At 37.4% G+C, this 25,450-nt stretch overlaps 1 long non-coding RNA gene across 1 annotated transcript in view; it reads right to left on the bottom strand.

Moving 5' to 3' along the window:
• Positions 1–25,450, bottom strand: part of LOC107317182 — a 61,135-nt gene that overhangs the window by 13,484 nt on the left and 22,201 nt on the right. The window contains exon 2 of the long non-coding RNA XR_001556766.2: positions 17,105–17,218. This is a non-coding gene — a long non-coding RNA (uncharacterized LOC107317182). The remainder of the gene's footprint in view (positions 1–17,104; positions 17,219–25,450) is intronic.

Genomic DNA, 25,450 nt, shown 5'->3' with positions numbered 1-25,450 from the left:
GAGGCTGCCAGATTCCTGATGCAGAGAAGCTAAATGGTGCCAGGAATCATTCACTCTGTGCTAAATATTGCTGCTGGCTCCTCTCTCTGTCTCTCAGAGTCTGTGGATGTCTAATCCTCTGCTCTATGCTGTAAAGATGGCAGGATTTAAAACAGAAAAAGAAAAGCCATCTGAATTTGCTGTTATGTAACAAACATTTTGCCATCCTATATGGTTAAAGAGATGAACTGGACTCAAATGTTATCAGGATCTTATTTAATTTCCTTTGGTATTCTGTACTGTAAGCAATGTCTTCTACTGAAGTACTTGACATTCAGTTCTTCACTTGCCAAGACTTGTGTTTAGTGAATTTGGAAATTCTATTTTAAACAAGAAGTGTTTTGCTGCCAATCAAGTCTAAATAGCAACACCAAACTGCTTTGCAAATGTAACACACCACCAATCAGCAAAATATCCATGTAGCCGTTCAGCTGCACTCTGCTTCTATCACAGAGATGATATCTATGTGGAGTTGGCATACTGAAAACTAAAAATTAAGTTCAGAATAAGTAATGCTAATGTGCCAACAAATGACTACAACCATGAATGCCTCTTTATTGCGTTTCTGATTTCTAGAGAACCTTTAGATCTTAAAAAAAATAAATAAATAAAAAAAATACTGACAAATATGATTGTATAAGAACAGGATGTTTTCCAATTACACTCACAGTAAGCAAATAATTTATAGTAGTCATTTAAAATCACCATTTAAAAAATGAGTGTAATGAAACCTTATCAAGCTGCTTTATATTCTTAAAATATATGCCACAGCTGGTTTAGGTGCTAGCCCAGATTACCTGAATTAAACAACTGTCCTCAAAAGCCTTATTCAGAGTTTACTTCACCACAGAGTTGCCCAAAGGCCATGGTTGCCAGAACATCTGTTAATTGAGTTTCCCGGTGCCTGGGCCAGATTGGTGCTGGCCTCACTTCAGTACTCCTTGCGCAGCTGGTTGCAGGCACCTGCAGCTCCCTGCCCTCGTACTTCTGCTGCAAGCAGCCAGGCATTGGAGCAAATGCCCAAGACAAGGGAGGCTGGTGGCTCAGTTACCGTGCTGCACGTACTCTTTGCTGCCAACTGGATGCTCAATTGTTCTTTGCAAAGGGCTGTAACCTATGGAGAAAGTATTTGAAAGCATTCCTTGCACTGACATACCAGGTAGTGGACAGGGAGTGGATTTGGTTTCAGAATCTCATTGCTGATGTTGGAATTTGAATTCAGGTCCTTTGTGCCTTGGCTGTGAAAGCAGCAAAAACTGCTTATTGCTTTGCCAGGTGAGAGTGAAGTTAGTGAGTTCCTCCTAATGGCAGAAGGCAGCAAAACTAAATCCAAACCTTTGTGGCTGCAGTTCTATGCCTCTTGACTCTCATTCTCCTGATGAATTAAGGAACTCTTTCATATCTGCTGGTTTCCAGCAGTCCTCTTACGTGCACAGTTCTCTCTGCAATATACGTTGCTGCCTAGGTGTAAATCTCAATGGATATGCTTAATATAGATGCTCAGAAGGTAACTGCAGTGTTCTGGAGCTTTTGTAACTTCAGTCTTTGTTGCACTAATGTATCTTCAGGACTTTATTTTGTTTTCTCCTCTTTATAAAGAAAAAGATGCAATGATTGTGGTTTTGATTAAGCTGACAGGTCTTTACTGGCTTTTTTTGCTTTCCTCTTAAGCATAATTTGTTGTTCCTTATGCTGAAATGACAGCTCCTGGTGATGTGTGCAAGTACAGCCAAGAAATTTGTACCTAGGATGCATCTTTTCCTGCTGGATAGTTCTCCAGGAAGAGATTTAGCAGGTAAACTGGAACTGAAAACTATTTTTCTGTTACTAAAGAATTTAGCATCAACTGCAGATTCTAGGCACCTAATTTATAAAAATAGATTAATGCACATGACTTTGCTGGCTGGAAATGTTAATATCAGAGTATGAGGGTTTAAGAAGGGTTTTTAGCTTCTAGCTAAGCCACACCAAAAGCAAACTTGAGAAGATAAAATATTTTTTTATATGTATCTTTTGGTTTTTATTTCTGCTTATCGTTCTGCCAGCAACTAGTTGGTCTAGATGAAGAAAGCATGCTATCTTACAAGCTCTTCATCGAAGTAAAACAGATGATAAACATCTCTGGGATAAAAGACTTGTTTTAAGATTATTAATATGGAGAATTAATAGTGTAGGACTGGTTTCCTCATAAGCCTTGTTGATCTACAAAGTTGAACAATAAAGTATTGTGTAGTTTTTTCCTATTCTGAGTATATCAAATATGGTGTACCTTAAAAAGTGTTTTTCTTTTTACCAAAGAATTCTTAATAGGCTTTGGAAGGAATTGACTGTTTTCTGAGCTCCTTTATCTTTGTTCCTCTCCTTGGATATGTTGTAAATCTATTACTGAAATTTTATGCTAATATTTCTTAGACTTGTTTGCTGCTTCATAAGATCAGGTAATCAAAAACAGCCCACATCTCTCTTGATACCTTTGGGGAATTGTGGTAAAACTGGTTAGAAAAAAAAATAAAAATGCAGTGGTATGATTCTTGCTGACTCATTTGATTTCTCATTCATTGAGATAGTGAGGGTGAACAAGTTCTGGTTATGTAAAATGAGACAAGTGTGGAAGCATGGAAAACATGCCTATTCATGTGAGAGGTGTGCTGTGCAATAGCTTATGAAGTGCAGTTGAAGAGCTATTATGACTAAGATGGATGCTGCTTGGTGCAGGCCTGGTAGTCCCTCCACCTTCCCTGCTTCTTAGAACAGTTCTGCAGCACTGTTCTATGTTATCTCCCATAAGAACAGTGGGATTCCTCCACTATTCAGTGGACACATATTGGTAGGAAACAAAAGCATGCCTCTAGTTCTACTTTAACGATAAAACTCATATGTAGCAAAAATGTACTGCAAGATGATAAAACATGGGTCTCTTTTTTCATATCAATTATAGGAACTTGATCATGAAACTTGATAACGTTCGAACTGCTAGGGATGTGTGTCAAAATCTGCAGTTAAAAAAGCGGTCTCTGGACAAGTTCAGCAAATCAGTTCATGCATTATGCTAATTCATTCATACTCTACATAGTATCTGTGGCAAATTGTCTCATTATAAAAGTAATTATTAAATTGATATGGAAACTCAAATGTGTTATCTTAAATTTCATTCTCATTTGTTTAATTTTCATAACATAAAATCTACAACGGAATTTTAAAAAGGGTGGTATCCTGCTACAAGCTTCTCTACAGTCCTATGAATTTGATAATTAGAATTGAAAAGCCCAGAGCTGACTTGCTTGTATTTCATTGTCCCATTCAGTTCCATCACATGCAGGAATACAGCTGTTTGATACTTGAAAGGAAACAATTAAAATAAGTATGGCTGGATTCTTGAATATAAGAGGTCTGCTCTGAAAGTAATGCCCATGACAGCAGAGGTGGATGTTGGTGGTACTAAAGGAGAGGTTGAACTTTCACACCAATTATTCGGTTACGTTTTGTTGTTGTGCAACAAAGATGTCTGATATAAAAGTTTGTATGAAGCAAAGGTGTGTCATTGAATTCCTCCATATGGGGAAAAATTGACTCCACTGACATTCATCGATGATTGCTGAATGCTTATGGGGACGAGGCAGTGTGTGGTGTGTTTCAGCAGTGGCAACAGCAATGTGAAAGACAAGCACTGTTCCAGATGATCATGGGCAGCTGTCACACCATGAAATGAAGAACATCTCGATCAGCTCATCTGGGTGAATTGGTGGATTAGGAGAGGGAACCTGGGTATGGAGCTGGGTATGAGCTTCAGTGTATTGGAAACGGTAGTGGCAATGTTGAAATATTGCAACATTTGTGACAGATGGGTGCCACAAATGCTCACACAACAACAAAAAGAACGTTGTATGCAAATTTGTCATAACCTGTTGAACCAAAGTGAGGCTGAAGATGACACTTTTCTGAATCACGCTATTACCAGTGATGAGACCTGGTGTCACCTCTATAAGCTGAGGCCAAAATGGTAGTCCATGGAGTGGGTATTGAAGTTCCCCATCGAAGAAAATGTTCAGGATACAGCCCTTAGTGAGTAAAGTGATGTGCCTGTCTTTTGGAATAGGGAAGGGATGATCATTTTGCATTTCCTGTAACCCAGCTAAACCATCAATGCTAACTGCTAGATCATGATGCTGAGTAAGCTGACGGCTTGAACTTCCTGAGCCAGAATGGAGAAGAAGAGAGCCTTGCTCTTGTACCAGGTCCTAGACCAGTATGAATACAATGGAGCAATGGAGAGCATTGTCAGTATTGGCTGCACTGTCCTTCCATACCCATAGTACAGTCTGGATTTGTCACCTTTTCAATTCTATCTGTTTAGACCAGTGAAACAGGGACTGTGTGGGTGTTTTCCAAGCAATGATTTCATAGCAGCTGTGAAAAACTGGGATACTTCTGGTGATGATTTTTTTTATAACTGAAGCATTCAGGCTCTTATTCATTGCTGGCAAAAATGCATAGCTGGTGGTAGAAACTGTGTTAAAAACTGGTGTTTAGTAGCAGAGACTTTGCTCTACCAGATAGTTACTGTGCTCTTTGTATCTCTTGCAGTTTCCATGGAGTTAAGTAGGAGGCATTACTTTCAGAGCAAACTAAGTACACGGTCTAACTTAAACATCTTGCTGGTTTGTAAGAAGGGATACAGAGGGTGCAGATCATTCTCATTTGGTTTTGGTCTGTGTTTAAATGCAGTCTTCTCCCTGTTTTTTTTTGTTTTTTGCCACAATTATATACAAATTCCTACTAACAATGTCAACAGAAGCACATCAGTAAGATAAAAAAATGGACCTGATATTAGAGAGGATACACGATTCTAGTGTTCATCCAGTAAATTCTCTCTTCTTACATATGAAATGTAAATTATGGGCATGTGGTGGTCAAGTATGAATTAAATGTGTCATGTAATACCATGGCTTTTAAAGCAGGTCAGGTGTCTGAAGAGAATGCCTGGTATTTTTACCATTGGTTGAATGGTAAATTCCTCTTGAACTGAAGGAGTTGAACACCAAGATAAAGATCTCTCTATCCTTGTCAATTTTTAGGATTAGGTTAGATAAGGTGCCAGCACAAGATGATGTCTGATTTTGTGCTGTTTTAAGCAGGGCATTGGACTATGGGGGGACTGGGGTCCTTTCCAATCTCACTTAATTCAGTAGTGTGTAATCTCAGCCATGCTGAGCATGCTTCAATAAGGCCTTGTGGAACTCAGTCAGAAGCACTTGTCATTAAAAAAATTTCAGACAGCCCAAGACTTTACAAAGTAGATCTACTTCTGCATGTTTCTGTCAGCTGTTCGAGAGCTTTTGTTTAAGGAAAAAAGAATGTGGTCTGAGATCTTCACGTTTCTGCATAACTTTCTCCAGCATCTGTAATGCGTTTCATTTTGAGAAGGGCTGTGGGAGTTTTATTTTGCTTTTATACTCTTTTGTGCAATTGTAATCTTTGGATGAAGTTTAAAATGGGGTGCAAAGGAAGAGTAAAAGACATGAAATTGTAGGGGGAAAATAGTAGAATAGAACTAGCAGGTCAGTTGTAAAGTATCAAACACTGCTTTCCTTTGTAATGGAAACGATTTCAACACTCCAGGGGGGAAAGTAAGTGTGCCCCTCCCCACTCCCCAAGGAAAAAAAAATGTAAAAGCTAAACGGAACTGTGGAATATATTCAGTTGTTGTAGGTAATATTGCTAAGTTGGCTGCATGTTCAAAAAAAAACAAAACACAACAAAACAAAATTGATTCCTGATACACAGCTCCTCTCAGCTGAAATTGTACATTCATTAAGCAAAAAAAAAAAACCATTTGCATAAGGCGTTAGAAATATATCAATAAAAATATTGTTCAGCTTCACTTTAATAACTTTTTTATTTATTTCTTAGTGTAAATACTTTAAAGCACAACTTTGAGGTTTGAATGTTTGAGCTGATACGTAGAACATAGGTTGAACTGCAGAAAATAGGAAACATGAAATGCAGAAAATTCTTAAATAATCTGTTTCCTGTTGAATGGAGCTGGCTGTTGGAGGGCTGCCAGCAGGAGACCTTAAAGGAACAGAACCCCCCCCAAAATATATGTTTTGTGACATTGAAACAGCTTTCTTTTCGCTTTTAAAAAGAAAAAGCTTTAAACACAAGACCAAATTTGGATTCAGTATGCAGCTCTGTTAATGACTTCATATGAGCTATTTTACCTTTTCAGGATCGTTTAGGAAAAGCTCAAATTCTGTCACAGAACAGTTGAGAAATTGAATATATTCCTCTTCAAGATGCTGTCAAATAGTGCTCTTGCGCTATTTTTTGCAGCAAATAACTATACATGTGTAAAGGCCAAGACTTGCCTCCAGAAAATGGTCTTCCAGTAGATCTGGAGTATAAATTGAAACCACATACTAAAAGTACTTGATCAGACGTTTAGTTTAGAAGTTAGCATAATGTGCTTCAATTAAACTGGCTCCCTAAAAATACTCTAGATTTGCAGTTTAAATTCTCCACAAATGGTTTTTCATCTAGCCTGGTATTATTTGTACCTCTAAAAATTTCATGAGTGTAAATGGGAGTCTAGATTATGTGATGAATGAAGTATTGCAGTTGTCTGAGTACAAAATTTCAGTGGAGTCTAAAGATAAAATCGTCTCTTGTATCCATTTTTTTGGCAGAGAAAGGGAGTGATTGATGAGAAGTACAGTATATGAAAGAACAGTTAAAACAGGCACACTGACATTATAATAGTGTCTCATCAGATGATGTGTTGTTTTGACTACATGGCTGCAGTGGGTCTATAATTTAAATGCTGTGAATGGCACAAAAAGCAATAGCATGGAGACAGGAATACTGTAAAATCTCTGGGTCTGTACTTAGAATGCTGATAAAATAACCCTTTGAACTTGTGGTGCCAAATGTTGTCCCGAGTTACCATTTTTCCATGGGGAAAGCAGTTTTTGTTGCTGTGAAGTTTTATTTCTTCCCTTCCTCTTAACACAGACAGACATTCCTGTTTAGATTGCTTGGCTTGCATCGCTATGAAAATCCCAGGCAAAGGGAGGCTGCTTGCATTTTGCCTAACCCATGTCCAGTTCACACATTCAGTACAGAATTCTCTATTGTGAATAGTCATGACTGTGTTTTCTTTGTGCTGTTGGCTTTTGAATGTGCTTCTTTATACTTCCACTGAAGTAGCACACAGAACTAATTTCACCAGAAGCTATTGGTGCTGAGCTGTAACAGAGCTGCACGAGTCCTGTGACTTCATCCCAGTTATAATATTCTGTTTGTTTCTACTCTGCTATTGTGAAGTCTGCAGCCTTTTAGACTTGTCTTTCCCCTGCCTTTCCTTTTTTTCTCTTATTTAACTTCCATTTTAAATTATAACTGACTTTGTTTTGGTTATTGGACTCAATTGTGAGTAAGCACGTTTCCATACCCTCACAGCAGCCAGACATTTAATGCACCTTAGTGTAATGTATGCTGTAATTGTTTGCCAGATTGGACTGAGTCTTTCCAGTTACAATCCTTGATCTTTGAGGACCTTGCAAAATGTATACAATATGTTAATTGTGGAGCATTTTTAAGTATGTATTTCAGAAGCGAATAAATGCTCTGTTAGTGGAACTTGTTTTAAATACTCCACAATTTCTAGCAGGACGCATTATTTTATTATACTGCTAGAATGCAAACAAAAGAATGAAGCCTTTGTAAATTGCATTTTTTCGTTTAGACTGGTTCACTGTAGACAAGCCTGGTATTATACAAGGTATGTTAGCTGTTTCCAATTTAGACTAAGTGCATGGACTCTTAAATATTCACACAGGGCTAACAAATTTAAAATCCACTTAGTTCTGTGAATAAATCATAAATAGTAATATTTGGTATATGCTAAAGACATTAGAAAGTAGGTTTTCTTTTTGTTTTGTTCTTTTTTAAAGACTGTTTTCTGAAACAAGCTTCAATTCCAAGCATGGTAAATACATGCCCATATGTATGCCCTTTTCTTCTCACTTAAAAAAACAAAACAAAAAAAAAACCAACAAAAAAACCATACCTAAAATTCAATGTGTATTTCTCTGTTAGAAAAATAATGAAATGTATCTATTTTATACAGAAGTAAATAAAAGTGAAGAAAATAAGACTATTGCATTGATTTAGAAATTATGTTTATGAACTTTCAATATTGGAAGGCAGCTATGAGGTCTTTCTGTAGCCTTCACTTTTCCAGACTGAACAAGCCTCCTTCCTTCAGCCTGTCTTCATAGGTGGTGCTTCAGCCCTTTGCTCATCTTTATGGCTATCCTCTTTGCCCTCTCCAACAACTTCATATCTTTTCTGTGTTGAGGATGCCGCATAGGACATCATGAAGGCAGAACAGAGGGGGACAATCACATTCCTTGCCCTGCTGGCCACCCCTCTTCTGATGGTATTCTGTGCTGCAAGTGCACGCTGCTGGTTCATGTTAAGGTTTTCATCAGCCAGAACCCTTAAGGTCCTTCTCAGCAGGCCTACTCTCAAGGAGCTCTTCTTCCACTTAATATACATATTTGGGATTACCTCATCTGTAGTGCAAATTCCTCTTCTTATATTTATTGCTAGCTTTGTCCTTCATTATCCTGCCAATGTACTTAGGTTTCTTTGTTGTTCAATTTTTTTTTTTAATAACGCAACAGAAATAATAACTCAAACAGTAAAATAAAATTTCTTAAACTTTTCGTTCCTACCTAAACTACTGATGAAATACCTTACTGATGAGCATGGTTGCATTTCATCATTAAGTCTATTAATAGTCATTAAAACAGCCTAGTGTGTGCCCACTACTGACAAATCAAGTATTTCCAATAATGAGAGGTTTGACTTCATGAGCTGAACTTCCCACACTGTGTTTGCAGATTTGTGTCTCTGTGCATGGAGATCATATCATGGTTTATCACGTATCTCATGCTGACATGCAGTATTTGTGAAATGCTGAAAGTATTGTTGGAAGTGACAGAGTACTAAAGTTCTGCTTGTGATTTTTGAAAAATGGTGGTTTCTTATCACATGTATTGGTAACAGTTTGGTTAGTAGGCTGGGGCTTCCCTTTATTTCTGAAAGCCACAGAAAACTAGGATTTACCTAGAAGGTAAACACCTCTGCTGAAATCTCCTTCAGTCTACTGGAAGTGTCTGTAAGAATAATAAGAACGTGAAGAAGCTTAGGATTATTGTGACAGCTTCTCACAAACCAAAGTGCTGGTACTTGTGAGGTGTGGAGACATGGAGATAAAAGCCTGGTGTGTTTATTTCATGGGTGTGATCATCACCTATTGAAGTTCCTACTTGTTCTGAGGGGAAACTTAGAGTAAATGGTGAAGAAAAAACTGCAGCATATTTGCATCAACTTTGTCCATATACTTGATCTTAATGGTCTTCATAATGATTGGATGGACTGAGCAGAATTATCTGATGGTTTTAAGAAGTAATGGGTTTTGGAAAAAGCTAGAGAGGGCATGAGAACCATTATGGCAAGAACTTAATGTTACCTGGCTGTACTTAGCTGGTATGGATCAAGGTTGCAAGTAGCCACTTCCCTGTCATACAGCACAATTCAGTCAGACGGGAATGAACAGATTTTCTTACAGTTATTGCTGCGAAACCCCTCTGAAGAATAATATGAATGCAACTTGAGAGAAGTAATAGCTAACATTTTTGCAAACTTTAAGATCAGAGTATGAGTTAATGAAACATCTCTACTTAAGTAAAAGATATGATAAAAATAAATGCTTTACATATAGCGCTAATTTCCTATTTAAGAGGGAACTTCTGAGCAACTTATGAACTGAAACTATTCTCCATGCTCAACTGAGTTTAAAATTCAGAGTGAACATACACAACGTCTTCATGTCATGCAAGTACACGATACAACCTTTTTCTATTAAGTGTTTTGAACTCAAGTTTCTTCAGGAAACCAACGTAAAGCTTGTATGTTCTTTAAACAGTTAAAACTCTGAGGAGAGTGCAGTTCCCCTATTGAGGTAGCAGTGCAGTCCCAGCTGCCATCATGAATTTCACAAATTACTGTTTTGCTGTGTGGTGTGGTGCTGTAGCTGTTGGACAGCAAGGAAATCATCATTTGGCACGTAGGCTTGAGGATATAATAATGACATCTTGAATTATCTAGTACCTAAATAAACATATAAGGTAACAAAACTAACAGGCAAAACCATATTATAAATTCATAAAACCATATAAAATTCATCAATTTAGATTCTTTAACTGTAGTCAAGATTTCAGTGTGTATATGGAGGAGAATTAAAGAACACCTGTGGAAGCATTTTTTGATGTTTAGTGCTGGTATTTCTCTTCCTGTTCCATGGGGCTATTCTTACAGAGCAGTAAAAGCTTAATAAAACTTGAATTCAATATAACTAATGATCACAGGAAATCTAACAAATTCATCACCTGAGAACTAAATTTATAGCTTGCATTGCAGTCCATGCTCCATTAGCACCTGAAGGGCCTAGTTTAAAGGTTGGAGTTGCATGCTGATAATACCAACCTTAGATTTACTCTTTACTTTGTCTTTAAAGGTGAATGGGAGTGTTACCTTTCTACAGGAGCTGTACAGATCTGTGTTGTTTTAAAAATATGTAGCAAAGAAAGTTTTAGAATAGCTGGGCTAGTGGCATTTCCATCTGCCTCTTCCTCTATCAGAACTGTCCAGTGTAAACAAAACCCTAATGTTTTTAGCCTTGCTATCTTAAATAAAAGCAGGAGGATGAAACAGCTGCATATTTATTCTCACCAAATTCAGCCTTTGAAATTCACAGTCTTATCAATTCCTCCCTATGTCACATCAGCTGTGCATGATCTTCCAGTATACAGGAATCACCGTGTGTTACAGGAAATCTGGTTTAGGCTTCAATCCCTTTGGAAATCAAGTGACTGTTTTTCTGTTCCCGAGCTATCTGTGGCCATTTCTTCTAATCTTCATAACTTACCTACTCTGAAAATCACATATATACTGTGTGTGTGCATAGTTACGTAAATTAGATGTAGTGAAATAGGGCCCTGATGTCAAATGACGATGTATTATTGCAACATACATTTGTGGTTGCTGACAACAGTATACAGCTCAGCCTGCATGATAGAAGAAAATGAGATGAATCTCAGATTCCTCAAAGCGCTTTGTTGGAGAAGATGGTGTGGGCTCAATAATACGGAGAAAAGATTATTTTTTTTCAATGCCTTATGAGTATGTAGAGTTGAATATTCGCTTTGATTTGTGATCTGGTTGTATTACTAAATGTTTGAGAAAGCCTGGAGGCATTTCCTAAATGAGGCTGCAACTGTATAGCTTTTAAACTCAATTAGCCCTCTTCTAGTTTCTTCATACTGCACCAATTATAATGGAGTTTAGTTGGCTGTGTGAGGAAGGGAAGGTATAGGGGTCTCTCTAACTGGTTGCCTTTGTCCCACAGTGTGTGGAACAGCTGCATTTTACATGGCACTTAGATAGCTGCAGCTGTTTTTCCGAAACTTTAAAATGTAAACTGCATTAAAATTAAGTGTGCTAGGAGAAGTCATTCAACAGAAAAGAAAGTGAGTTGGTTAACACTACCTGAAATGAGCCCCCTTCAGAGCAGAAAGAATACTAGGCCTTGCAGTGTTTTGTGTACTACTTTATATGCTACTGTCATGATAGGTCTGCACAGTGTGTATTTCAGCCACACAGTGATCTTCTGATGCTTGTGATCTTCTGCAAAATAGTTTGTTCTCAACTATTACCATCGCAAGAGAGTGTGTCCTAAGAACTATTATGCACAGAAATAAGAAGAAATTAGAGCGTGTTTAACAAAGCAGTAGAACTGATATGTTACTGCTTAAAAACAAAACAAAAAGGAAGACAAAACACCGACCGTCTCAGGGGCAAAGCCTCTTGTTGGGGTTCAAGCATCAAAAATAATACTTGGCACGTCTTAAACAGTATTTTTATAACACACTTCTGTTGGATCAGTCTTCTCTCTTCTCTGTTTGATCTTAAAGTCCAACTGTGTTAATTGAACAAATTCATGTAATGCATTAAGCTTGTAACATGATTAAAGGTATTACTAGAACTTTGTAGAGAGAATGTTAGGGTTGGTTTTTTTTCCCTTATTAAGCTAGAGGTTTTTCCTTCTTGTTTACAGGCATAAACAAAACTGCGACTAACTGGTTGAAAATTTAATCTATGTTTCCTCTTGTGGGGAAAACCTAAGATGTCTTGAAGTAACCTTTTCTAATAGGCATTTTTCTGGGAAGGCCTGTTTTGTGAGGAAAAAGAGACCCCTTGCTGCCCCAGAATGGTTGATAGCCTGGTGCTTTTGGTGTGCCTCTGGAATGTCCGAGTCCTGTTAGCTTTGGAGAAAGGCCTGGAAACCTGGGTTTTCAATACTCTGTGAAAGTCTTAACTATCAGGGTACTATCTATCTGCAAGAAAAAAAGAAAAACAACTGCTGCCTAAGACTTCTCCTCCTCTTTCATTTGCTATGAACTCCTTACCCGAAGGCAGATAAAAATAATGTGGTCATACCTCTCTTTATAACACACAATAAAAACTTGCTGAAACTTCTCTCTCTTTCTCTCTCTGAAATACAGTAACACATAGATCCCTTGTTTATGCTGTCTTGTAAAGAAATAGACTATAGTAAAGATGTAGCAGTTATTCTCTGCAATTAAGTGTTAACTGTACACATACGGACAGAAAGATGCTAATTGTGGCCAGAGCAATGGAAAATTCTTGCATTGAATCCCCTGATCTTTGCACAGAAGCATTTTGTTGTCTGTGCAGTTGTATGTGTACCTGATGTTTTGCCCTTTTTGTGCATAGAAAGCTAGAATTAATCTTGTTGTGTCAGTGCTGCTGAAAAAAACAAAAGCAAAACAAACAACAAAAACCTCACTTAAATGAGAGAATTCTGTTAATAAAGCTAAAGTGGCTCTTTGTGGAAGAAAAATCAATCTGTCTGAATCCCTCCCTTCAGTTCATACAAAAACTTGTAAAACCTTGGTTTTGTTGTAGGCTATTACAGCGTTTCTTTTGATGTACAAATTCTAAATGCAGTCAGTAAAATCTTTCAAAAGATTTAGTATGCATAGTAAGATATTGATTTATTTTTTTTATAATGTACTTTGCACACTGGATTTCTTTTAAAGCTTACTTACATCACTGAGGAAACAAGTACCTATAAGATGTACTTCATTTTTAGTAATTAATGCTTTTTGACTCGGTATTTATTACTGAAATATTGTGCGTTTCTGAATTACCACATTGCAAAAAAGAAACAGATATAGCTGTCAATCCAGATTGGTTTCCACAGTAGTAAAAGTTTGGGGCTTTTCTTTTCTTTAGTTCCTTTATTTTTAAAAATAGGTTCTGCCTACCTTCCAGAAATGATGCTTTCCATTTTTAATTTGAGGGAGCGAGAAGTTGGGAGCAAGGAGGCAGCACCAGTGGATATTTGATCTCTTTGAAACATTTCAGTTTTCCTTTAAACACCTCACAGCGCTGAAACTTTCTCTTGAAAGGCTGTTGTGGCATTCAGATGTTTGTTGGCTGGAGTTGAAAGAGTGATTTGGATACTGTTTAGACAAATTTAGTGCCCCTTAAGTGCAATACACAATAAAAGGAAGTAATGTTCCAAGACCTCTTGTGTGTGGTTTGAGGCTAAATGCTTTTCTCTTAATGCTTTCAGCTTGCTGACTTGGAGAAAAGGTTGTTTTCCCATTCTATTCCAGTTGCCTATATGAAATTCCTCATTTCAGGTCCCTAATTTTAGTTTGGCTGGTTTCTGTAGCTTTTAGTTTTGCTTGTTTAACATGTGCAGTGAACAGCTGCACTGCTGAGTTCTGCAGATGTTGAGCCAGTATAAGCTTCATAACTAACTACATGACGTTCAACCCTGAGAGCTTTGATGTAAGGAAAGAAATCATACTTAGTCATGCATGTTTTCAAATGTCCTGACCTAGCCCTAGAAAAAATCCTGCATGTTATTTTCTGACACTCTCTGTACTGAGCTGTCTGGGATGGTTTTCTTCTGTGGCTCCGAAGCAGATCAGATAAAGTTCGGAGCCATCCAATAATTGCACGTTCCGAGTTCCTTCTCATATCTACAGCAGTCCTGTTAATATTACCTCTTTAAAGCTCCGTTAGTAAATATCACCAGATAAAAGGCTACATACTCTGGATTTCTGCTCTGTAAAAGACCATTAAATAAACACAGTATTGCTGGCTGACTAACTTCTGAGGTTAATTTCCCACTGAAGGTTTTAGTGGGCTGTTAATGGCTACAGGTCACTTGTTTCAAATTCCTGATTTTCTTCATTATAGATGCTCTCTGATTTCCTGGTTCTTTTGTGTATGAACTTGCCTTTAATAAGAGCCAACTCTGTGTTTTCAGTGTGAATTCAAAATACCTATTTTCCTGACAATGATTTGAGGATGCGTGCTGTTATTGAAATAGCAGTTGTGACACCGCTGTATTGTATCTGCATGTTGGTATATGAACTTCATGTATTTAAAATTCATAACTGTTTTTTTGTTGTTGTTTTTTGTGACAAATTTCAGAAATGCAAAACTTAGATCAGTATCTGTGTCTGTTTTACAATTAAGTTGGACATAAAGGCTGCAGTGCAGTTGCTTGCAGGATGTGATACCTTTTCAGCATAGGTTTTAGCTGGGTTTAATGATTTCCTTGCTCTGGAAATGCTGTGTTTTCTGTGAGGTGTTCCTCATTTTTGTGAGCTTTTCTTCATTTCTGCTGCCTTTAACATCAGTTGCTGAATCATGGGTATATACAGTGGAGTTTTAGTTTTTTATTGCAGTTGCTATATAATACTTCCAAGTTTATCAAGTCAGAAGTGTAATCGGTGTTCTACACTACATTCCTCAGTGACTGGGGCTGAGAAGGAAGTTATATCAGTACTGCTGATCAGGAGTTGCAATTAAGTGTTGTCCAGCAGACTGACTGTAAAACCAATTGTCTGCTTCAGTGCAGTTCTTCATCTTTTTGTTCCTCCTTACTCAACAAAACCTTGGTGGCAGGCCCCTCCACTGCAGGAGCATTAGAAAAGATTTAATCTTCACTCTTGAAAGTAAATTTTTTGCTCTTTCCCTTGCTGTGATAGGATGAGAAGTATCAACGAATGGTAAATGTCAACTAACCACGAGACTTGAAAAAACTAACAGCTGGTTTCTGCTTATGAAGCAGGGAAATGGTGTGGGAGGCGATGCAAAGTACCTCATCTGATACTCACTCTTGCAATAGGGAGGGAACAAAAACAAAAATGTACTGAATATGATGTTTAACCTTCAGAATTGTTTTGCTATTTTCTCATATTTTTTCACTTGTATGGAAATGCTAAATGACAATCTATTTGTTTTCATTAGAAGACATCAGGAGAAGGCCCCATGCCACCTTGGAAGGTTAAATTTGTCTCATTTCTAATAAGAAATGGGGCATCTAATTTGCTTGCATAAGTTGTCAGTATGCCTCAAATCCAGTGCAATGCTTCAATTCAGCAAAATGAAGTATGTTGTTAGACAAGTGTTGAAATGGCAGCACTTAAATGTATCAACCGCAAATCAGAATCGATGAGTTTACTTTGAGTCCAAACAGAAATAGAGGAAATAGATCACAGGTTATTCATTCATTATCTAAAATCTGAGCTCTGAAATAGTACACAGATTTATGCTAATATAAATGGAGAGTAAATTTTGGTTCACAGCACCACAGTGTAGATCCACATTAGTTCAAAGCACAATCAGTTATAACTGATTTTTAAAAAGAATGAGGGTAAACAGACTAGAAAGTGGAAGTAATTTTTCTGATTATGAATTTGAGAACTTTCTATTTCTAGACACTGATTTTACTGAGCAGATGAAACTGCCCTGTAACAATGATAAATACTGTAAAGCACTAGAAGAATTCTTTCCATTTTTGATGAACAACTCATGCAAAAATAAATGCACAGAACGACAGTATCTCTTGTTATTTCACCTGTTCTTCCCTTAGAAGTGTCTTTTCTTGTTTGCTGACAACTCCCACTATGATGGAGCACTTGTCCAAAGGCTCAGGAATTATTAACTCCCCAAGACGGGGGTGGAAAATTAGAGCTGTTGAGCAGGGGTTGGAAGGATACCAACTGGAGGATATTTGTGACTGACGAGGATAACAGGGAGGGAGGGAGAAAAAGAAGTGGTCAGCACTTTTGGCTTTTAAAAGTGGGGTGCATGTGACTTGCTGTTATGTTTTTGCAACGTCTTGTTTCCAGACTGTTGGCTTTGTCAGCCGCATCTTTAATTTGCTCAGTCCATAACAGCTGCTTTTGCTGCTACCACAGAAAGAGAAATTATAGCTTCTAAGCCTTCATTTCTTCCCTCTTACCTATAATGCTTGAGTTCCAGTCTGTCTGACTGCTTTACTAGGCTTTTTTAATTAGCAGATCTTTTGGGGGCCCTTAAGTGTGTTTTGCATATATAGAAACACTAAACAGCCTTGGAAACTCCTGACGAGATGAAAAACATCCTGCTGGGGACATAAAATAGCATGTAATACCTGGAATAATCATTTCTATAATTGAGATTTTCATGTGGCATACTAGAAGACATCATTTTAAGTTTAAACACTTGAAACCATCTGACTAATACAGACTCTGCACTATTTTGATTTCTTTTTGCAAAAAGCTTAGGGGTGTGTCTTGAAATACCTAAAATGCCCATGATGAAAACCAGTGTTTAAATACTTCTGTGAATTTAGTAGCTCAGATGTTATTACTGGGTTTACTCAAGTGCAATGGGTGGAGTTTCATAACAGTCTCTTCTTTGTACCTGAGACCACTGTGCTGCCTGGTCAATTGACTGAGTTGACAAATCATTACAAAGTGCTAGTGCACATCATTCTGGAAGGTATAGTCTACCATAAAGTGTAATAGCTCTCACTGCTGCAAGTATCTTAATATAATTGAGGAAAACAGCTTGTTCTAATCATTTGCTAATTGTACAACATGACTGAATAATCTCTGGGATGTACCTTGGAGACCCGACAGTATGCCTCATTGACTTCTGGGGAACTGACACAGAAGGCGGTAGTTAAATTGCCCTCAGCTCACTTCGTTTGCTTGTCTGTAGATCACTGATGATTTATCTAGAAAACAGAGAAAGGAAAGATTTAGAGTGATAGCTCAGAATACTCTCAATAGATTGGCTGATAGTTGTTCTTTACATTACCCAAGGAAAAATACCAAGCTCTGCTGTAGAGATTATTATACGAATTATTTTGTTGGGTTTTTTTTTGAGAAATGAAGTATGTTGTGCTACGTGTTTTTGCTCTGAATGGAAAGAGATTATTCAGAATATTCAACTGAAAAATATTTCTGCGGACCCTATACTTTTAATGATTTTAATATCACAAATAAGTAGCTCTGTGATATTTTGCTTCATGCTGTTGTTGTGAGACTATTCACAAAGACAAAAACAAACAAAATGAGGCGTAGGCTGTTTTTCAGTGCTGCAGGTGTTAATAAGAATTCTTTGAAAACTCAAATAATAAACCTGTGTTCATAGCTCTTCTTCCATAACAGAGCTTATGTTTCATTTCCTATCTTACATAAGTAAATCCTACTTAAATACTCAGAAAAACAGGTTTAGGAAATAGTCTGACCTTTTTTGGTACTAAGCGCCAAGCGTGATGAAACCTTCAAAAAACTTATTTTTCAATAGCTCTAAGTTTTGTTACATCCTCACTCTGCAATGCAATTAATTTTCCCCTGTCCTTCAAGTGCTGTGAATTGGATGATGGGATTCTCAAAGCCTTCCATTTCTTGGCATTTGGCATGTTTTCAAAATGCAAAGTTTAAGGAACAAATATTCAAGGTTTTGTTACAGCCGCTTGCTTATTAAATTGGACTCATGTAAATGAGTCATGTATGAAGTATCATGTATTAAATTGAAAAGGAAATATTTCCAAATCTATACTTCTCAATGATCTAAGAATCCCATTTTTGAAGAGTTTATAGTCTGAAAATACTTTAATTGAACTCATATGCTGATGAAGAGTTGTTTGTAGTATTAAACCTTCATGAAGTTGCATGGAAGATGTTCTGAGAATTTCAAGTCCATCTTGAGTGTAGCTATATCATCTATGTTAAAATCAGTTCAGAAACACGCAAAGTTGAAAACTATTTGGAGAGTTTAAAAATCTGACATTTGTGGAACATGGGGGTGGAAGAAACAACAAAAAAAAAAAAGCTACTTCATTTCTCAGGGTGTGCTTTAATTACAGAATGCCCATTATGATAATAAATTTTATGTTGGAGGTATATTGTACATTGTACAAAAGCCACTAAAGGACAGTCTCCTTTCTGAAACCCTTTGTCACCTATTGCCTAGACACAGAGTCACTAAAGGCTTTCACATCTCTGCAGTGTATCAACATTAGAATCCCTTTGTACTAGAAACTATGCAAACACAAAATACAGTAACTACCCCTACCCAAACACTTGTAGTAGCTGGTATCTGATGTATGGATATGGGAAAGGATCAAGGCAGCCTGCTGGGCACTGGTTTCAGTCTGCCAGCTCCCTGACTTATACCAGGTTCAAATTTGCAGGCTTTGCTGGAGATTTGAGTGGATCTAGTAGGATGCTAGGGGTCATGATAGCTATTTCTAAGCCTCTTCTCTTGAGATGAAGAGGAAGGTACCTGTTTGAGGAGGCAAGCATGGAAATAAATGCTGCTAGCCACAAGAGTGGATTTCTTGTCAGGGAAAATTGGATAACATGGATGAGAAGCAGAAAGGTACTGGATCTGGTGGAGGATGGAGACCTAAGAGATAGAGGGTAGAGATGCTGGCATTTTGTCTGAGCAGATGAGTAAATTTTGTAGGAACGTGGGATGAAGAGATCAGTGATGGCTGGATGGTATACGGTGAAGAAAGAACAAAAGCATGTAGATGTTGTCTAGCTAGGGAGACTTAAAAATAATAATAAAAGCCTGGACTTAGCAAGTGGAAAGATACTGGAATCAGCAAAGGAATGTGAAGGAGTTTAATAAAAAAAAATAAGTAGAAAATTTATAATAGAATATGTAATGCTCAAAGTACTCTTGTGTTCACTATTCACTTCAGCTGGAATAAGGAGAAAAGGGCTAATAATCTTCGCTTTCTCTTATTACTCCTGATTTACTTGAAACCATGTATGACTATAATGATCAGCATTGATACCTTCGGTTGATTTGATTAGGTAGTGTGATGATTATCAGCCCTTTCTTTCATAAAGCCTATCAGCAGAACAGTCTTTAGGAGTGGACAGAAGGGAACAGCAAGGTCTGTGGGGCAGCATTCGTACTAAGTGACAACTGTGCCACATCTCTGTGGCCTGGGTGATCAGAAGAAGCAGCACTGCTTGAAGGAAGGGGAAGTGAGGGTAAGCAGAGGGAAGAGAGTTGGACTTGCTGCCTACAGGGCTTTCTGCAATGACCTGGATGCAGGAGCAGGATTGACCTGTGGCTGGGGGCAGCACAGCTGCATAGCACATCTGGTAAAGGAGTTGCAGCAGTTGTATTCTGGTAAACCTGTCAATGCAAGGCATTAATCACAGTCTTAGACTTTGCGTTATGTAATGGTTTGGTTTTTATTTATACTGCATAAACGTTTCTGATGGAAGACCTTAGTTCAATCTGGGTGCCTCTGATACCATCTATGTAGAAGAAACCTCACATAAAAGAAGGGCTGCTTTAAGCAGAGATTTGTAGGCATGCTACATGTTGATGAACAGTAATTATCAGATCTGTGTGCATTCTGTAAAACTTACTAGTGATGAAGCCTCCATTTTACACCTCCACTGTGCAAATTACCAGTCTGGTGGGAGTTCATATTATCTTTAATAGGAGCTGGTTTTGCCGCTGAATCTTAATGGATTGGGACCACACTTGAAATAATTGATAGATTTAATCTTACATGCAATTACTATAAACATCCTTTTCATTTTTAAATTAATGAGAAAGTTGAGTGGTTCTACTTGAAGTTTTCCCACCCTCAGTTGCACTCTTTCCCAACTTCCTGACTCGTTTCAGAGAGGAGTCACGTTCTTTCGTTTTCTCTCTGCTCAGCTTGTCTCTGTTCCCATTGCTGCTGATCTCTGCTCACAGAAGCAGTTCCAGCTCAGTGATGAGTGCCAGTCACGATAGCAGAACGAGCCAGAAGTAGTAAAGTTATGATTAAAAGCTTGCAAACTTGGAAGTGCTTAGGTGCCAGGGTTTTAAACTCATTGCAACTTTATTAATGACACCCTGGGGAGAAGAATCTTTTAATAGTAAACACATCCAAACAGATTTGAGCTAAAAAAGCTGCGTTTACTTTATTTCGGTTGCATGTGTACTACAACTTTATCAAGAGATGATTTAGAGGAACCGCAGTGACGTCTTAGCTTGGATCTCATTAAACTGAAAGTCCTCCACAACTGAAAATGATTTTTCAGCTTTATGGAAGCTTCCCCTCTCCCTCCCTCGTGGCATTCTGCAGTTTAAAAAAGNATCTCATTAAACTGAAAGTCCTCCACAACTGAAAATGATTTTTCAGCTTTATGGAAGCTTCCCCTCTCCCTCCCTCGTGGCATTCTGCAGTTTAATAAACAGAATTTCAGCTTACTGAATAATGAATTCTAGTTCATTTTTTTCTTGAAACACACATTCCTGCACTGTTTTTGGAATGATACGTGTGCCAATGTGCGTCTATTCATATTCTTCTCTCTGGTAGTTCTAGGTGAAAACTCCTTTACCCAAGAAAATGGAATCTTTGTGTCTTTGTCTCCTCGCTGGCTTTCAGGCATGTTTTGGCAGGAGCTTCGGCTGTCGAGGCACTGGAGAGGAGGGGCCTCGCAGTCATTTGTCAGCTTTTCTTGCATCTGTAATTTTTTGTCCACTCAGCAGTACTGGAGGGGCTTAGAAAAGGGGGACAGCTTGTAGTTGTTGAAAGTTAAACTCTTGAAATAATTGCCAGACCATAACGGTTTGAGGAAGGTGTGCGTGAGGGGAGAAACTACAAATGTTTCAGCTTAATACAGCCATAGGTTTAAAGATCTGGACAATTTTCTTTTTGCCAAATTGCGTGCCTTCTCCCTATGTATGTACAGGCAGCGTTACCATGCTTACAGGCTTGTTCACTGTGCTGATAAACTGGCTTTCTTTTGTACTGAAGAAATGATTTCAGTGCTGTTCAAGACCAGGTTCTTTCCAACCAGCAGCATTTTTAAAAATAATTTTTCTCTAACTTTTGTCCCAATCTTCCACTGGAGTTTTCCTTCATAGCCCGTGAACCTTCATCACGGTGTGTAACATAACCAAACAAGAAATTTGTTGATTTTTTTTTTTTTCTTTTTATTATTGGAAGACAAGTTCCTTGATATTTAGGGTTTTTTTCCTCCTGAGATTTTTACGGAATATAAATGTTGATCTCTCCTCATTCCAGTAGGCTATTTAAGCTCAGGACTCATACTGTGAGCTGTTAATTAATCAGTGTGACAGATGAAGCAAGTATCCGACTATGAAAGAAAACCTTACTTCAGTGACTAACAATGAGAATGTGAGCCCAAGTGATTTAAAGGATTTTTTGTGTGAATGTGTGATAAGGAGTCTTAAGCTGTTAGAGGCAACGTTGTTTTTTTTTTTTGCTCAGCTTGTGTCTCTGCACAGACATTAAAGGGCTCATCAATATTTTGTCTTGAAAAGTCTAGACAGCAGTTAAAAGAGCCTCTCCTACAGCTTGAAGAGATCCCATTTCCCATAATTAATAACAGGAAGCGAGTAAATAAGGCTTTGCTGACAAATGAAACAGAAATGGTAACATGGATCCAGAAGCATTAGCTCCTAGCTGAGAAAGGCAGCTGAGGTCTGTTAGTATTAGAGGGAAAGATCACTGTGGAAGTCCGAGAGCTATGCCTAAGCCTAATTTAGTAATGTGATAGCAAACCAGAGGTGCAAAAAGCACAATAATGCATTTTAATTATTGAGAGTGATTCCTGACCTTTGAATACATTTGTACAATAGTCCAGAAATGCTTCCCTCTGTCATTATTTGCAGCTCTTTGAAGGAAGTTTTCATGTTTATTTAAAAGCTACCAGAAGGCATTTCAGACATTTCCGGGAACAAATTGTATATATGTATTTTAGGAAGATAAGGAAAGAAAGGAAACATAAGGAAAAGTTAATTTTAAATTATTATTATTATTATTATTTAAATTTTTTAAAGACCGTATTTCTCTTCAGATACACCTTTTCAGAAAGTGGTTTGAGACCCTTCCCTCTTCCCATTCCCCTTCCAGTTCCTCTCTGTTATCTCACTGAACTGTTAAGGTCATTTTGGCAGCTGCACATAGCTTTGCCTGCCATGCTTATGACTGGCTTTGATTTTGGGGTTGCTTAGTGGGGAAGAGGGGAATGTGTTTTCCAAGAGGAGCAGTGATAAGTAAATGGCAATATTCAGGGGCAGTGGGAAGTCCATCTTAACACCGTGTTTATGCTATCCCTTTAGTCTGAGCTTGTTGAATTAAGGGTTAATTGTTCCTCATGTCCACAACGTGATACAATTGTGTAATACAGTCTGCATGGCATCTTAAGGCTGACCTTGAAAAGGGAAGAAGAGGCAATTTATTTCACTGACTTTTTTTTAGACTCTCTAGTAAGTGAATTCCTACTTCAGCTTAACTACTGGGATTATTTTTTCTCTCTGTAGTATGTATCTTAGGCTCTGTATATGAGCCCAACAGCTCATACACTAAAAATGACGAGGTAGACCCAAATAAGCCTGTTTGTAGAGCTAATGTTTTTCCTTTTCTGTACATTTTATAAGATAAACCAGCCATTGCTGTACAGGAGCATGGCAATGAATACTAAATACTCCTTCCATAAGACATTTTGGAAGGAATTCAGTAAATTCAAAGAGGATACCCTAACACTGGATCCTATAATTTTGTTTATTTTTTTCCACTGACTGTAGTTAATACTATTGAAAACAACAGACTATATCCAAAAATAAGTTGAAATATTTACATGGCTGCTTCCTCTGCTTCGTCAATTTAAAATATTTACTGCAGATACTCTGTTTAGAGACTGATTAAATTAAATTAAAAAATTAAATTAAAATCTGAGTGGAAATTCTGAATTTTAAGTATACACTTTTTCCATTTGACTTTGAAAACATATAATTCCGTAGTTTGCAACTGGACTTCTGATATTGTCAAAATACATTTCCGTCCTGTTAAATGCTGAGTGATGAGTTCTGTCATCCTGAATCACACATGCCTATATCCAGTTAGACTTACAGCTTTTCATGAGACTGCTTAGGGTTTGTGGTACTACTTGACTCAAGTACTTGGCTTCTTAGTACATGTGAATGTCTCAAATGACTAATATCATAAGGAAAAAACAAAACAAAAAGCAGTGATTGAATTCATTTTCAGAGTACGCTTGTATACTTAAGGTACAATTATAAACTGCTATGTTAACCTCTGGGGTTTGTTTCACTCTGGTATTTTTTCATTTGTTTGTTTGCTTGTTTGTTTGCTTGTTTTCCAGAGCTGTAACACTTAGTGCAGTTCCAGATCCTGAGGGATTATTATTATCTTTTTTTTTGTAGACAAGAGACTTCTTTACAACAAGGAAAATTATATTGCCAAGAAAAACTTTGAAGAAAATAGTGCAAATTTATGTAATTTTTGGACCTTCAAAAATAAGATGTTTTCATGCTGCACGTAATTGACACAAGCTTAAAGTTTCTATAATTACAGAGAAAATAATATAGAAACCTTTCTAGTAAGTAACTTGCGTATCTTCAATTGTACATCACGAAGAACATTTTTACATTGAGCGCAGTACTTGCATTCAGCTTTGGATATGGCTTTTGCATGCCTAAGGAGGGAACTTTGATGTGCAGGATGATTCTTTTAGAATGAAAGGTGATGTACCACTGTCTGTTCAAATATTTGAATCTTAAGATGATAGCACAGTTCAGTGACAAAGCACTGCTGCTTAGGGCACAAATATATGCAGACTGATCAAGTGTCTATTTCATAGATATTAACAAATATACTAGATTGTAGGGTAGTGTAAAAATAAGTTCATGGTATAGGCCTGCTGTAAGAGATGATATGAAAAAATACAATTGTAACAGGACCGGATATTGGTAGTAGAATTCTGTTATCTTAAACTCATAGATATGTGGTTTCCAAGTGAAACTCTCCAGAGAACTGGCAGTTTCCAGGCTGCTCTATAGATTTCCTGTTTATTGTATATGATGCTGTAAATACAATCTGATGCTATAGTACTCTTTTCCTAAAAGGATGAAGGCAGCTCTTTTTTAAAATAGGATATTACCCGAAGCCCACTTGGTTAAAGTAGAAGGGTTTAAAATAGCTGTAAGTATTCTGATTATATCACAACTTTGAACACAATATTTCTTTTTGTCATTTAAGATTTTAAAGAACTTGGCGTATATTCTTTATGTGTGTGATCTGACCTGATGTGTTCCTTCTCCAGCCTTTTTAAGTATTTTCCTTTGTCTTATTTACTGAAGGGTAAGATAATTTTATTTGACCTGGTGGTGGTATATATGGTGGCAAAATCTCTATTTAAAAAACAAAGAAATGAAAAAAAGCAACTAGAATAAAAGCAAAGGAAAATACATTCACGCTCAACCCAGAATCTTAGTTTCTAATCGCATCCCAGACCATTTTTAAGCACTTCTATGGTTTATTCTTAAGTATCTCCTTATTAGGATGGGAACTGTTTCACTAAATTTTTTAGTTTGCAGAAACTGGGTAGCCCCACTTGTTTCTTTCTCATGAATCCTCCTTTTAAATAAAATAATATTTATATAGACGAGAATGCTGTAGAACTACTGTGAAAGTAGATGCATACAGGTGGACTCACGTAAATGATTTTATTTTTATCATCACTACTGTTGGTCAGTTCTTGGCTCTTCCACTCTTCTGAAACCTTTCCCTCTGCCTTACATACTAGAAGGGAACTATTAGGAAGGGCAATGCCCCAGGAGTTCTTGCTGTGCTCTCTACCCTGGAAGACGTAGCACTGGCTAAGAGGTCGAGAGAGGGTGGAAAAAAATGGTAAATGAAATAGACAAACAAAACCAGTACTTCTCATTCAAGCATACTCCAAATGCTGATTTGGAAGTGGAGACTTCTGCTTAACATACAGATTAGAAGCAAATTTTCTTCTGAATTGTGTTTTAACTGTTTGAGATTCAAAATGGTCTGCATTGCTGTCAATCAGAGGAAGGAATGATAAAGAATAGTAAGATGCATTTTTTCCTTAGGCATCAGGTGATTAAGGGAATACGTTCTCAAATTATTATTTCTTGGTTTAAC

Source organism: Coturnix japonica, chromosome 8, assembly GCF_001577835.2.
Source record: "Coturnix japonica isolate 7356 chromosome 8, Coturnix japonica 2.1, whole genome shotgun sequence".
In the NCBI taxonomy this organism is placed as follows: domain Eukaryota; kingdom Metazoa; phylum Chordata; class Aves; order Galliformes; family Phasianidae; genus Coturnix; species Coturnix japonica.
This window is presented reverse-complemented; position numbering and strand designations above follow the sequence as displayed.